Genomic DNA, 13234 nt, shown 5'->3' on the forward strand with positions numbered 1-13234 from the left:
CCCCAATTGCCTCACTAAAAAAAAAAAAAAAAATTAAAAAAAAATCATCTATAGAGTTGCTAGATTAAAGAACTTGGGAGGTATGGTTTTTAATCTTTTAAATGTTTATTTAAGAGAATTGAATTATTTATACCATTTATACCATTACATGTGTGTATGAATATTCAGAGAAACAAACTCTGAGTTGAAACAAAGGAATTTTTGTCACATGACAACTTAATACTATGGCTTAGTTAAAAATAATTTTTTGAGGGGGCAGCACAGTGGATAAAGCACTGGCCTTGGATTCAGGAGGACCTGGGTTTAAATCCAACCTCAGACACTTGACACTAGCTGTGTGACCCTGGTCAAGTCACTTAACTCTCATTGCCCCGAAAAAAATCCCCCAAACCAGAAAACAAACAAAAATTTTTTGATACTAAAAGGGTGCGAGAATAAACTTTAATGTCTTTCTTCTTCAACTGAGACAGTTTTTATTTCTTCTTATCTTTCATACATATTTTTACTGCTTAGGAAAAGTTTAGAATGTCTGTCCAAATGCAGACTTCAACTCAAGGCTGTAATATTTTCAAAAATTAAGTAATCATTCTTGTGTTTGGGCTGTGTACAGCTTTCCACTTTGGGTCTCACTCAATTGTGAATGACCCAGATATTATAAATTCTCTGTTAACCTGAAAATTTTCTGTTACTCAGCAGTTACTTTAGCTTATCTTACTGAACAATTATAATGATCTTCATGATGGTTAACTTCTAAAGTATTATAAGAGTCAAATGATTATCAAAGAAAGATGAAAATATATTTGGTCTTATTTTTGGAGCGTGTGCATTTGAATCAAATTCTGTGTGGTTAGGGGAAAGAGTACTTCATTTAGAGTTGGCCCCCTGAGTTTAATTCCCATTTCTGCTATTTCCTACCTCTATAACTTTAGGCAGTTAATGTTACTACTCTGAGCCTCAGTTTCCTCATCTGTAAAATGAAGGTGTTGAGCTAGATAGTTCCTAAGGGCCCTCACACTTCTAAATCTATGATGCTATGAAAACTGGAAATTTCTTTTAGAGTTTGAAATAATAGTTATTTCTACTATGCTTTAGAATTTACAAAATGCTGGTCTCATTTACTTACTGTCTCATGTGCTTTCTCATACACTGTCTCATTAAAGCTTTATACAACTTGAGAGACAGGTATAATAAGTAAAGTAACTTTCTCTTGATAATGTAGCTAATAAGGGTCAGCATTTTTTCCATGATACAATGATATCTTCAGTTAACAAGAACATTCAATTGCCTTACCATGATGAACTGTACATGAATACTAAGAGGACAGAGTACACCACATTTAGCTCTACTCCAGGGCTAGTCTTCCCTCCCCTGAGCTTATTCTTGTGTCTGAGACCGGATTTGAACTCAGGTACTCCTGACTCCAGGGCCGGTGCTCTATCCACTGCACCACCTAGCTGCCCTACCCTGAGCTTATTCTTTTTTTTTTTTTGGTTTTTTTTTTTTGCAGGCAATGGGGGTTAAGCGACTTGCCCAGGGTCACACAGCTAGTAAGTGTCAAGTGTCTGAGGCCTGATCCTAACTCAGTTACTCCTGAATCCAGGGCCGGTGCTTTAACCACTGCGCCATCTAGCTGCCCCCCCTGAGCTTATTCTTGAAGATTGGGTTCCTTGTGGGAGACTACTTCATGTTCAGGGTACTCTGCAAAATATTTTATTTATTTATTTTAAATTAAATTAAAATTTTAAAATTAATAAAGTATTTTATTTTTTTCCCATTACATGTAAAGATAGTTTTCAACTTTTGTTTATACAGGCTTTCCAATTTCAGATTTTTCTCCCTCCCTCCCCTCCCCCCTCCCCTAGACAGCAGGTAATCTAATATAGGTTTAAATATATATATATATATATATATAATATGTGTGTGTATGTGTATATATATATGTATATACACATAATAACATTAATCCTATTTCTTCTGCAAAATATTTTAAACACTATAGTTCACAACCCCCCACTGTTATGTTCACCTTTAATAGTCATACAATGGACACAATTACTCAAAGTAAAAGGAATTTGCTGTAATGACATGACATGAACAGTAGTAACAAAATATACCTTCCTTCCCCCATATACCTGGTGCATTCTTTCCCTCAAATACATATAGGATCAGTAAGAAGAGTGGGCACACATATAGAGTATACAAATAGAGAGACACACATAGCCAAAGCAAATCACATCCCTAGTACTAGGGCCCTGATAACTTCTTTTCTTCTGGTGGTGCTATGCTCCCCCTTGGTGCAGGGCATATTGTTCAGTTGGACTCTCTTGGCCTATGCTTCCCACAGTTCAATTTGTCTTTGTAAATTGATCCTCTGGGCTTAGTTTCTTTTGGGTCTATAAGCTCCTTCTGGGCAAGTTGTTCTACTGAAAAATGCCATTGCTGATAGAAGGAAGAGAAGGAGAGAGATCTCTTCTTCCCTCATCTACCTGTATTATACTCTGGAAAAAGGAAAAAAGTGATTCCCTCTCATGAGCAATGTTCTTCTTCCATAACTAGCTTTATTCCTGCCTGCTGCTCTTTGGAGCAAAGTCTTGCACTTTAAAAATATAGGCCTTCCCTCAATTGATAAATGGTCAAAGCATATGAACAGGCAGTTCTTACACAAAGAAATCAAAGCTACCTATAGTTATATGAAAAAATGCTCTAAATCACAATTGATTAGAGAAATGCAAATTAAAACGACTTTGAGGTATCACCTTATACCTAGCAGAGTGGCAAATATAACAAAAAAGGGAAATATTGGGTGTTGGAGGGGATGTGGGAAAACTGGGATGCTAATCCCAGTTGTGAACACATCCAACCATTCTGGAGATCAATTTTGAACTATGCCCAAAGAGCTATAAAACTGTGCATGCCCTTTGATCCAGCAATACCACTGCTAGCTTTATATCTCAAAGCCATACCAAAAAAGAGAAAAAGATCTATTTGTACAAAAATATTTCTAGCAGCTCTTTTTGTGGTGACTAAGAATTGGAAATCAAAGGAATGCCCATCAATTGAGGGGAATGGCTAAGCAAGATGTGGTATATGATTGTGATGGAATTAATATAATTATATTGTGTTATAAGAAATGACAAGTAGGATGATTTCAGAAAAACCTGAAAAGACTTTTATGAACTGATGTATAGTCAAGTGAGCAGAACCAGGAGAATGTAGTGCACAGTGACAGCAGTATTGTTTAATGAAGAATTGCGAATGACTTAGCTATTCTTAGCAATACAATCATCTAAGACAATCCGAAATGCCTATTAAAGAACTGGCATTGATTAGACTGAAGCAGGCTATTTTTCACTTTCTTTAATTTTTTTCTTTTATTCTAATGTTCTTATACAAAAAGACTACTATGGAAATGTTTTACATAATTGCACATATATAACCTATATCTGATTACTTCCCAGCTCAGGAAGGGGGGAGGGGAAGAAGGGAAGGAGGGATAGAATTTGGAGCTCAAAACTTTAAATAAAATTTTTTTTTTATAAAAAAAGGGGCAGCAAGAAAAAATGATAAAATAAACAAGAAGTAGTTTGGGAAAAAAAGAAGTAACAAGTAAAGTATTTGCTGGAATGTTTCCCTAAATGCATAGTTTCTGTCCTTTGTGCGTTGAATCTATGCAGGATACAACTGGGTGATAAGCATAGGAATATGTGTGACTAATAGATGTGACTTTTGAATTTGGATTTCAGTGAATAAATATTTTTAGTGAATGCAATATATATATACCCCATATTATATATACATACATACACATATACATATATGTATATATACATACACAATACATACACATATACATAAATACACACACACACACACACACACACACACACACATATATATATGCTCTGTATGTGTATGTATGTGTGTGTATGGCCCAAAGCATGTGACAGCCTTTCAGCCAATTACTAAATATTTCTTATGTGATGTCAAGGCACTCTCAAGTTGGTTAAGGAACTTTTTTGTATTTCTTAAAGAAGCAAATAAATATAAGTACTTCTTTATTTTGACTTCTTACTACTCAAACAAAAATCTGACAGGGGCAAAATCTCATTGTCTTTGTACCCTGTATTCTCTCTCTCTCTCTCTCTCTCTCTCTCTCTCTCTCTCTCTCTCTCTCTCTCTCTATCTTTTGCAGGGCAATGAGGGTTAAGTTACTTGCCCAGGGTCACACGGCTAGTAAGTGTCAAGTGTCTGAGGCTGGCTTTGAACTCAGGTCCTCCTGAATCCAAGGCCAGTGCTTTATCCACCGTGACACCTAGCTGCCCCTGTACCCTGTATTCTCATCAAGTGATTTTAGGGGGTACTCCTCTGACCAATTCCTACTACACTGAGGGGAAAAAAGACAGAGACCTAGAAATGTGAATATGTTTTCTTTTAGTTGGCAGTTTAAAAAATTCTGTACTTTCCCAGGCATAAGTTCAGCTTGACCTTAAATTCCAATCCTGAGGCATTTATTTTTAAAAGTCTTAAACTGCCTTAAATTAGGCAGAGCTCCTCTGATCAACCCATTGAATCATTAAAACTGAACCTGATTCATACTGATGTTATTAATAGACCTTGAGATCTAAAGAGCTCATGGCTGATTAAACCAATTAATGTCTGATTTTAAACTCCCCAATGAGGTGCATAATTTTTTTCAGTTGTGTCTGATCCTTTGTGATCCCATTTGGAGTTTTCCTTCTTTTTTCTTTCTTTCTTTCAGGTACCTTTACTTTTTTTCCCTTTTTCTAAATCATAAAAGTATTTTATTATTTTCCAGTTACATGTAGAGATAGTTTTCAACATTTGTCCTTATAAGATTTCTAGTTTCAAATTTTTCTGCCTCCCTCCCCCCCTCCCCAAGACAGCAAGTAATCTGACATAGGTTATATATGTACAATAACATTAAACATATTTTTGCATTAATCATATTATAAGAGAAGAATCAGAGCAAAAAGGAAAAACCTCAAAAAAGAAACACAAGAGCACCCAAATCAAAAGAAATAGTATGGTTCAATCTGCATCCATATTCCACAGTTCTTTTTCTTTTGATTTGGAGAGCGTTTTCTATCATGAGTCCTTTGGAACAATCTTGTACCGTTGTATTGCTGAGAAGAATTGAGTCTATCACAGTTGATCAACACATAATGTTGATGATACTGTGTACAATGTTCTCTTGATTCTGCTCATCTCACTCATCATCAGTTTATGCAAGTCCTTCCAGGTTTCTCTGAAATCTGCCTGCTCATCGTTTCTTACAGCACAATAGAATTCCATTACATCCATATACCACAACTTGTTCAGCCATTCCCCAATTGATGGGCATCCCCTCAATTTCCAATTCCTTGCCACCACAAAAAGAGCAGCTATAAATATTTTTGTACACGTGAGTCCTTTTCCTTTTTTTATGATTTCTTTGGAAAAAGACTCAATAGTGGTATTGCTGGGTCAAAGGGTATGCACAGCTTTATAGCCCTTTGGGTATAATTCCAAATTGCTCTCCAGAATGGTTGGATCAGTTTACAGCTCTACCAACAATGCGTTAGTGTTCCAATTTTTCCATATCTTCTCCAACATTTATTATTTTCCTTTTTTGATAGGTGTCAGGTGTCATGTACCTTTACTTTTTAAAATAATGAACATATTTATTATTTATATTATTATTTATAGTTTTGAGTTCCAATTTTTATCCCTTCTTTCCACCCTTCCATTCCCCTTCCCTGAGGCAGTAAGCAATCAGATATGCCTTATACATGTGCAATTATGTAAAACATTACCATATTAGTCATTTGCAAGCATGCCATCATGAAATTGTCATATAGTATTGATGAACTTCTCTGGACAACCAAATTTTGACACAATTTCCCACAAGTCCTCACAACTGATAGTATCAAAACCCTTGGTCAGCTCAATGAACATTGTATACAGACCTCTGTTCTGCTCCTAGCATTTCTCCTGGTGTTGTCAGCCAGCAAACACCATATTAACAGTTCCTTGGCCCTTTTTGAAGCCACACTGGCTCTCAGGCAGATGACCAGATGAGGGATTAGCGTGTTAACCCACACTTTTCCACTGGCTGTGATTGTCACAGGACAATCTATTTCCTTTACCCTTATAGAGATGGACAATGGAAATATCCTTGAACTCCTGAGGGATAACCTCTTGTCAACCCAGCAAATTCCAGTCAGCTTTTGTATAAGCAGTGGATGTCCTGCCTCATAAATCTCAGCTGGAATAGAATCAGCACCAGGTGTTTTGTCACACAAAAGGAGACTAATGGCATTCAAAATCTCTTCAGTTAGAAATTTAGCTAGAGAGGGATTAAATTCAACCTGAGGTAAAGTTAATGGCTTCAACACTGATTCAACATTGAGAAGACTATGAAAGTGTTCAGCCCATCTCTCCAGGATCATGTCCTTGTCACTCATCAGTGTGGCTCCATCAACACTGAGTAGTTGAGATGCACCATAGGTCTTTGGTCCATAAATCGCCTTCAGGGCATCATAAAAGCACTTTGGATTGTTACCATCAGCATAAAACTGAATTTCATTTGCCTTCTTATGGAGCCAAGAATCCTGCATCTCTCTAACCTTTGTTTAATCTTTGCTTTTGATAGAATTAAATGCTGCCTTCTTGGAGACTGTTCATCAAATTTCTGAAAGAGATTTTTTTCCCCTTTTTTGCTCCATTCTTGGCTCAGCTTTCCCTACAAGTTAACAACAGACTGTTCACCCTTGTAGAAGCACTCTAATCTGTTGACATTAAGTATTCCGGTAGTTGTCTTGCCTTTGAGCTGCCACTTTGGTAGAATACAAATATTTAGCTTGGAGAGGATAAGTCTATCATTGATCCAGCACTCAGTGCCGCACATCACCTTCATTACTCTCACATCCTGTCTGGCCCTTCTCTTTACAATGACATTACCTATTAAACACCAAGAAAAACACAGCTTGAGTATAAGTTCAGTAGAATTCCCTGGATGAGATGAAGCAAGAGGTGTTGTTTGTTTTTCTGGAGCTAAAATTGAATTTATAGGTGAAATGAGAGCACCAAAGGAAATAATTGAGGGAAAAATGAGAGCTAGATGTGGTAGCCCATAATCTTTGCTCTGGAGGAAGCTAAGGTTGTTAGCATGTTTAAGGCTGGGATTTCTGAGCTACAGTGGGCTTAAGCAATTTGATGTGTCTACACTAAGTTTGCTGCTAATATGGTAAATCCCAGAAAGAAAGGTGCCACTAGATTCCCTAAGGATGGGCAAACTGACCCAGGTCAGAAATGAAGCAGGTTAAATATTCTATGCTGATCAGTAGTAAACTTTGGACCCTTGAGTGGCTATTGTTATTCCAGCCTGAGAAAGATTGGGAGACCCAGTCTCAAAGGGAAAAAAGGAAAAAAGAACAAAGGAATTAAAAAAAAAAGAAAAATAATTTTGTCAAGGAAAATTTTGGAAAGCTAATGAGAGCTTTAGAAGAAAGAATTGGAAAGAAAATGAGGGGCAGTTAGGTGGTGCAGTGGAGAAAGCATGGCCCTGGATTCAGGAGGACCTGAGTTCAAATCAGACCTCAGACACTTGACACTTAATTAGCTGTGTGACCCTGGGCAAGTCACTTAACCCTCATTACCCAACAAACAAAAAATGCTATTGGAAAGAAAATGAACAGTTTTCCCCAAGAGGTAGAAAATCTTATTCAAGTAACAGACCCTTTGAAAATCAGAAGGGGCCAAAAACTTGTCCATGAGACAAGAAGAAATATTATAAAGTCAAAAGACTGAAAAAATAAAGTGTCAGAGTGGTTGGTGTTGTTGAGTTGTGTCCAATTCTTCATGACACCATTTGGGGTTTTCTTGGCAAGGATATTGGAATGGTTTACCATTTCTCTCTCCAGTTTATTTTACAGATGAGGAAACTGAGGCAAAATCTTGCCCAGGGTGACACAGCTAGTGTCTGAGAGTGGATTTGAATTGAGGTCTTCCTGACTCTAGGTCTGGGGCTCTATTCACTATACTACTAACTAGCTTCCCAAAGTATCAGGTACCTCACATAAAAAACAATTTACCTAGAAAACAGATAAAGGAGAAAATTTAAGAATCATTGGATTACTTAAATTTTTTATGAGACAATTGGGGGTAAGTGACTTGCCCAAGGTCAAGTTAGTGTCAAGTGACTGAAGCTGAATTTGAACTCTAGTGCTCTATCCATTGTGCCACCTAGCTGCCCCTTTAATTTTCTTTATTTTTATTTTTTTTTTTTTTGGTGGGGCAATGAGGGTTAAGTGACTTGCCCAGGGTCACACAGCTAGTAAGTGTCAAGTGTCCGAGGCCGGATTTGAACTCAGGTCCTCCTGAATCCAGGGCCGGTGCTTTATCCACTGCGCCACCTAGCTGCCCCCTAATTTTCTTAATGAAAAGATAAGAGCTATGTAGAAACTTTGAAATATAAACACAGGAGTAAAGACTAACATAAAAGGGTAAGTATGACTGATAAATTACAAGAGACTTAAAAAGGTTGAACTATTTACATTCTAATATGGTGGATATTGCTGGTATGCCCTAAGAACCCTATCATTATCATTAAAGAAAGTATAAAAAACTCAGGTATTGGGAATGGTCTTTTGTGTTCTAATAATCTTAAAAAAAAGGAGAGGGAGAGGGAAAAGAATATATGGGAGCAGAGGAAGTGAAAGAGTGGAGAATTATTTTGTATAATTAGGGTACAAATGAGGATGAAGGGCTCAGGGAAGTGGGTGACACATAAACCACTTTCATTTGAAATGGTCAAATGCACACAGAGTTGAGTGAAGAAATACATCTCATCCAGTAAGGAAGCAGGAAGGAAAAAGGACAAGGACAAGGACAAGGAAGGAATGAGAAAGCAGGTAAATTATGGAAATAATTATTCCTAAATAAAACAAATTTAATAACCAGAACAACAAAAATGATATGATTACATCAATAGGTGCAGAAAAAGCTTTTGACAAGATTTAACAACCATTCCTGTTTTTTTTTTTAAAAACACTTGAAAGCCCAGAATCTTTGCTTAATTTAAGTGACATCTAAACCCAAGTCAGTATTATATGCAATGGTGATAAACTAGAGGCCTTTCCAGCAAGATCATGAGTAAATCAAGAGTATTGATCTTGATTACTACTTGAAATAGTGCTAGAAATGCTATCTATAGAAATGAAGACTAAAAAATGAAGGAATCATCATAGGCAAAGAAGTAAACAGAACATCAACTAAAAATCAATTGAAATAACCATTTCAGCAAAGTTACAGGATATAAAACAAACCTTCACAAGTCATCAGCATTTTTTATATTACCAACAAAACCCAGCAGGAAAAGATAGAGAAATTCCACTTAAAATAACTACAGAATGTATAAAATATTTGAGAGTCTGCTTGCCAAGACATTCACAGGAACCAGGAACTATATATGAAAACAACTACAAAATACTCTTTTTGCAAGTGACAGATCTAAGTAATTGAGGAAATATTGATTGCTCTTGGGGAAGCTGAGACAATATAATAAAAATGACAATACTAACTAAATTAATTTACTTATTCAGTGCCATTCCAATCAAACTACCAAAGAATTACTTTTTAGGCATAGAAAATATAATAATGAAATTAATCTGGAGGAATAAAAGATAAAAAATGTCAAGGGAAACAAAAAAAAAGCAGGAAGGTAGGAGAATTAGCAATAATCATCAAAATTATTTGGTGTTGGTAAAGAAATAGAAAGAATATATTAGGCATATAACCTACAGAAACAAATAAGCAAGATCATCTGTTGGGTTAATAACTCAGTGAAATTCAATGGAAAGTAGTCTGTCTGAAATTAGGAATAAACCAACATTTCACAATATATACCAAGATAAGCTCCAACTGGGTACATGATTTATACATAAAGGGTCATACCATAAAACAAATTAGAGTAGCAAGGAAGAAATTGCCTATGAGATCTATGGATAGGAGAGGAGTACATGGAGAAACAAGTGGTAGAGGATCCCATAAGGTAAAAGGGACAATTTTGATTGCCTAAATTTAAAAAACAAACAAAACTTTTGCGTAAACAAAATCAGTGCAGGTAAGTTTAGAGAAGCAGGTAACTGGGGAAAATTCTTCACAGTGTTTCTCTGATATAGGTCTCATTCCTAAGCTAATAGGGAACTGAGTCAAATTTAGAAGAGCTATTCCCATGAAAAATAATCAAAGGGTATAAACAGGAAATTTTCTAATCCAAACTATCAATAGGCATATGAAAAATGTTTCAAATAACTAATAATCAGATAAATAAAAATTAAAGTAATTCTGAGGTTTCACCTGTCATTCATCAGATTAGCAAAGTTGACAAAAAGGAAAATGATAAATGCTGGAGGGGCTGTGAACTGGTTGGTCCAGTCATTCTGGAAAAGAGTTTGTAATTATGTTTCAAACTCTGATATGCTCTTTGACTCAGTGATACTACTACCATGTTTATACTTCAAAGAGATCAAAGAAAGAGAAAAAGGATCCATATCTAATATACACATAAGTCTGTATACACGTACACATATGTTTACACACACACAGAGCCACTCTTTTTGTTGTAGCAAAGATCTGGAAACTAAGTAAATGTCTACCAATTGAAGAATGGCTAAACAAATTATATTTAAATGTGATAGAATACTATAATGCTGAAGAAATGAAGATGGTTCAGAAAAACCTGAGAATACTTGTATGAAATGATGCAAAGTAAAATGAGTAGAGCCAGGAGATCTATAACAGCAGTTTTATAAAGACAACTTTGAAAGACTTAAGAACTCTGATCAGCACAATGACCAACCATCATTTCATCATTTTCAGATGAAACATCGAATCCACATCCTAACAGACAGGTCTCAGCGTGTACTATATATAGGACATGGCTAATAAGGGAAATTTGTTTTGCTTGACTATGCATATTTTTTATAAGTCCCCCCCCCCATTTTTTCAATGTTGAGGGTGGAGAAGGTAAGAAGGTAGACTTTTCATTAACTGAAAAAAATTACATTTAAAACTGAGAAAAGGATTAATACTTCTTTCTTCTCCCCTCACTTCCTCATACAATTTATTTTTTAAAAATTCAACTTTATTTCATTTTCAGTTCTGAATTCACTCACTTCTTCTCTAGCCCCATCCATTGAGAAGACAATTAAAACAAAATGTATTACAAATGTGTACAGTCATGAAAAATAAATGCTCACATTAGCCATACTTTAAAAAAGGAAGAGAAGAAAATAAGCTTCAATCTGTACTTTGAGTCCATCAGCTCTCTATTTGGAGGTAGATAGCATTTCCATCATGAGTCTTCACCAGTTTGTAACATAATGGCTAACATTTATATAGCACCTACTGCTTGCCAGGCATAATGCATTTACAAATATGACATTTGATCTTCACAACAACCCTGAGAGGCAGGTGTTATTATAATCCTTATTTTACAGTTGAGGAAATTATGACAAATAAAGATTTAATGACTTGTCCAGGGTCACACAGCTCTTAAGTGTCTAAGACTGGATTTGAATTTATGTCTTCTAGACTTGAGGCCAAACATTCTATCCATGGTACTGCCTCATTTCCTCTGAAACCATCCCCTTTATGATTTCTTACAGCATATACTATAAATTGTTCAACAATTCCCAAATTGATAAGCACCCCCCACTCCAGTTCCCCCATACTATTTTCAAGTCTCTTCATTGCAGTACTTTGTGGCCACCATATCACTTATCCTGGAAAAGTATGACTAGAAGGCATGGTAAAGATAAACAACATTGCAGTATATAAGGAGGAAAATAGCAACTAAACCTGGAAAATGCTATTTGTATTCATATTTCCATATATCAAAATGCTTTCAAATTTGTAGTAATTGCTACAATTTTTTTTGACAAAAAGTTTTCTTTCATGATGCTTCATATAATTTTGTTTTGTAAGAGGAAAAAAACCCTTAAACTCAATAGAATAATAGAATCTGAAGGTTGAGAGGGACCTCAGAAGTAATTTTGTCTAACCGCCAATTTCAGTATCCATTCTTTGATCTCTTTGACAGATGGTAATTTTATCTTTGCTTGAACATTCCAAGGAATGGCAAGCATTACTGGCAAAGAAGTTTGTTAACTTTTTAAACAGCTCTAATTATTGGGAAATTCTTCCATTTTATATTGATCAAAATCTACAACCCTGTACCTTTCACTGAATGGCCTTAGTTTTGCCATCTGTTTTCACATAAAATATGATTCACATGATATGAAATATCTTCAAATATTTCAAAATAATAACCATATCTTTAAAATATAGTGGGTAGAGCAGGACAAATTAATTTAGTAGATGTCTGAATATTTTGAAGTACAGTAAAAATAATACCTGCCATGATTTGGATACTCTATTAATATTTTTTTGGATTTATTTTATTTTTTTCAGGGCAGTGAGGGTTAAGTGACTTGCCCAGGGTCACACAGCTAGTAAGTGTCAAGTGTCAGGCTGGATTTGAACTCAGGTCCTCCTGAATTCGAGGCCAGTGTTCTCTCCACTACACCACCTAGTTGCCCCCTGGATACTCTATTAATATTAATTGGTGAATTGATAAACAACATTAGCTCAGAATGAGCTAGTTGGTGAAAGGTGGGATTGATTGACTTAATCAGGTGCTTGAGTCAATCAATACACATTTATTAAGCACTTATTATTTTCCAGACACTTTTCTAAGCAGTAGGGATACAAAAAGAGGCAAAAGATAGTCCCTGCCCTGAAGGAACTCACAATCTAAATGGTGGAGGCAACAAGCAAACAAATATGTACAAACAAGTTATCTACAGGATAAATTGGAAAGAACAGAGGGAGGGCACTAAAATTAAAAAGGTGATTGTGAAAAGCTTCCTATAAAGATGGGATTTTAGTTAAGACTTGGAGGAGTCTAGGGAAGCCAGGACTGCACGTGAAACTGCAAATCTATTATGCAAACATGCTATTCTTTTAAAATATATAATAAAGTTATCATGTGAATTCATTTTTCCCCCTTTCCTTTCTTCCTGCCTCCCTACCCTAGACACATAAAGGGATATAGGAGAGCTGGATGTCAGGCACAGTAGAAGGTGGAAGTTGTCTTGTGATGTAACTAAATTCTCACCTAGTTGGCCAATAACAGTAATCTGAGGCTGGAAATCAGACTGGAGCAGCAGGA

The 13234-nt window shown here is 35.8% G+C and overlaps 1 protein-coding gene across 1 annotated transcript in view; it reads left to right on the forward strand.

Moving 5' to 3' along the window:
* TMTC1 (transmembrane O-mannosyltransferase targeting cadherins 1) overlaps positions 1–13234 on the forward strand; it is a 259544-nt gene that overhangs the window by 13311 nt on the left and 232999 nt on the right. The gene's annotated exons all lie outside the window — the stretch shown is intronic.

Source organism: Dromiciops gliroides, chromosome 5 (assembly GCF_019393635.1).
Source record: "Dromiciops gliroides isolate mDroGli1 chromosome 5, mDroGli1.pri, whole genome shotgun sequence".
In the NCBI taxonomy this organism is placed as follows: domain Eukaryota; kingdom Metazoa; phylum Chordata; class Mammalia; order Microbiotheria; family Microbiotheriidae; genus Dromiciops; species Dromiciops gliroides.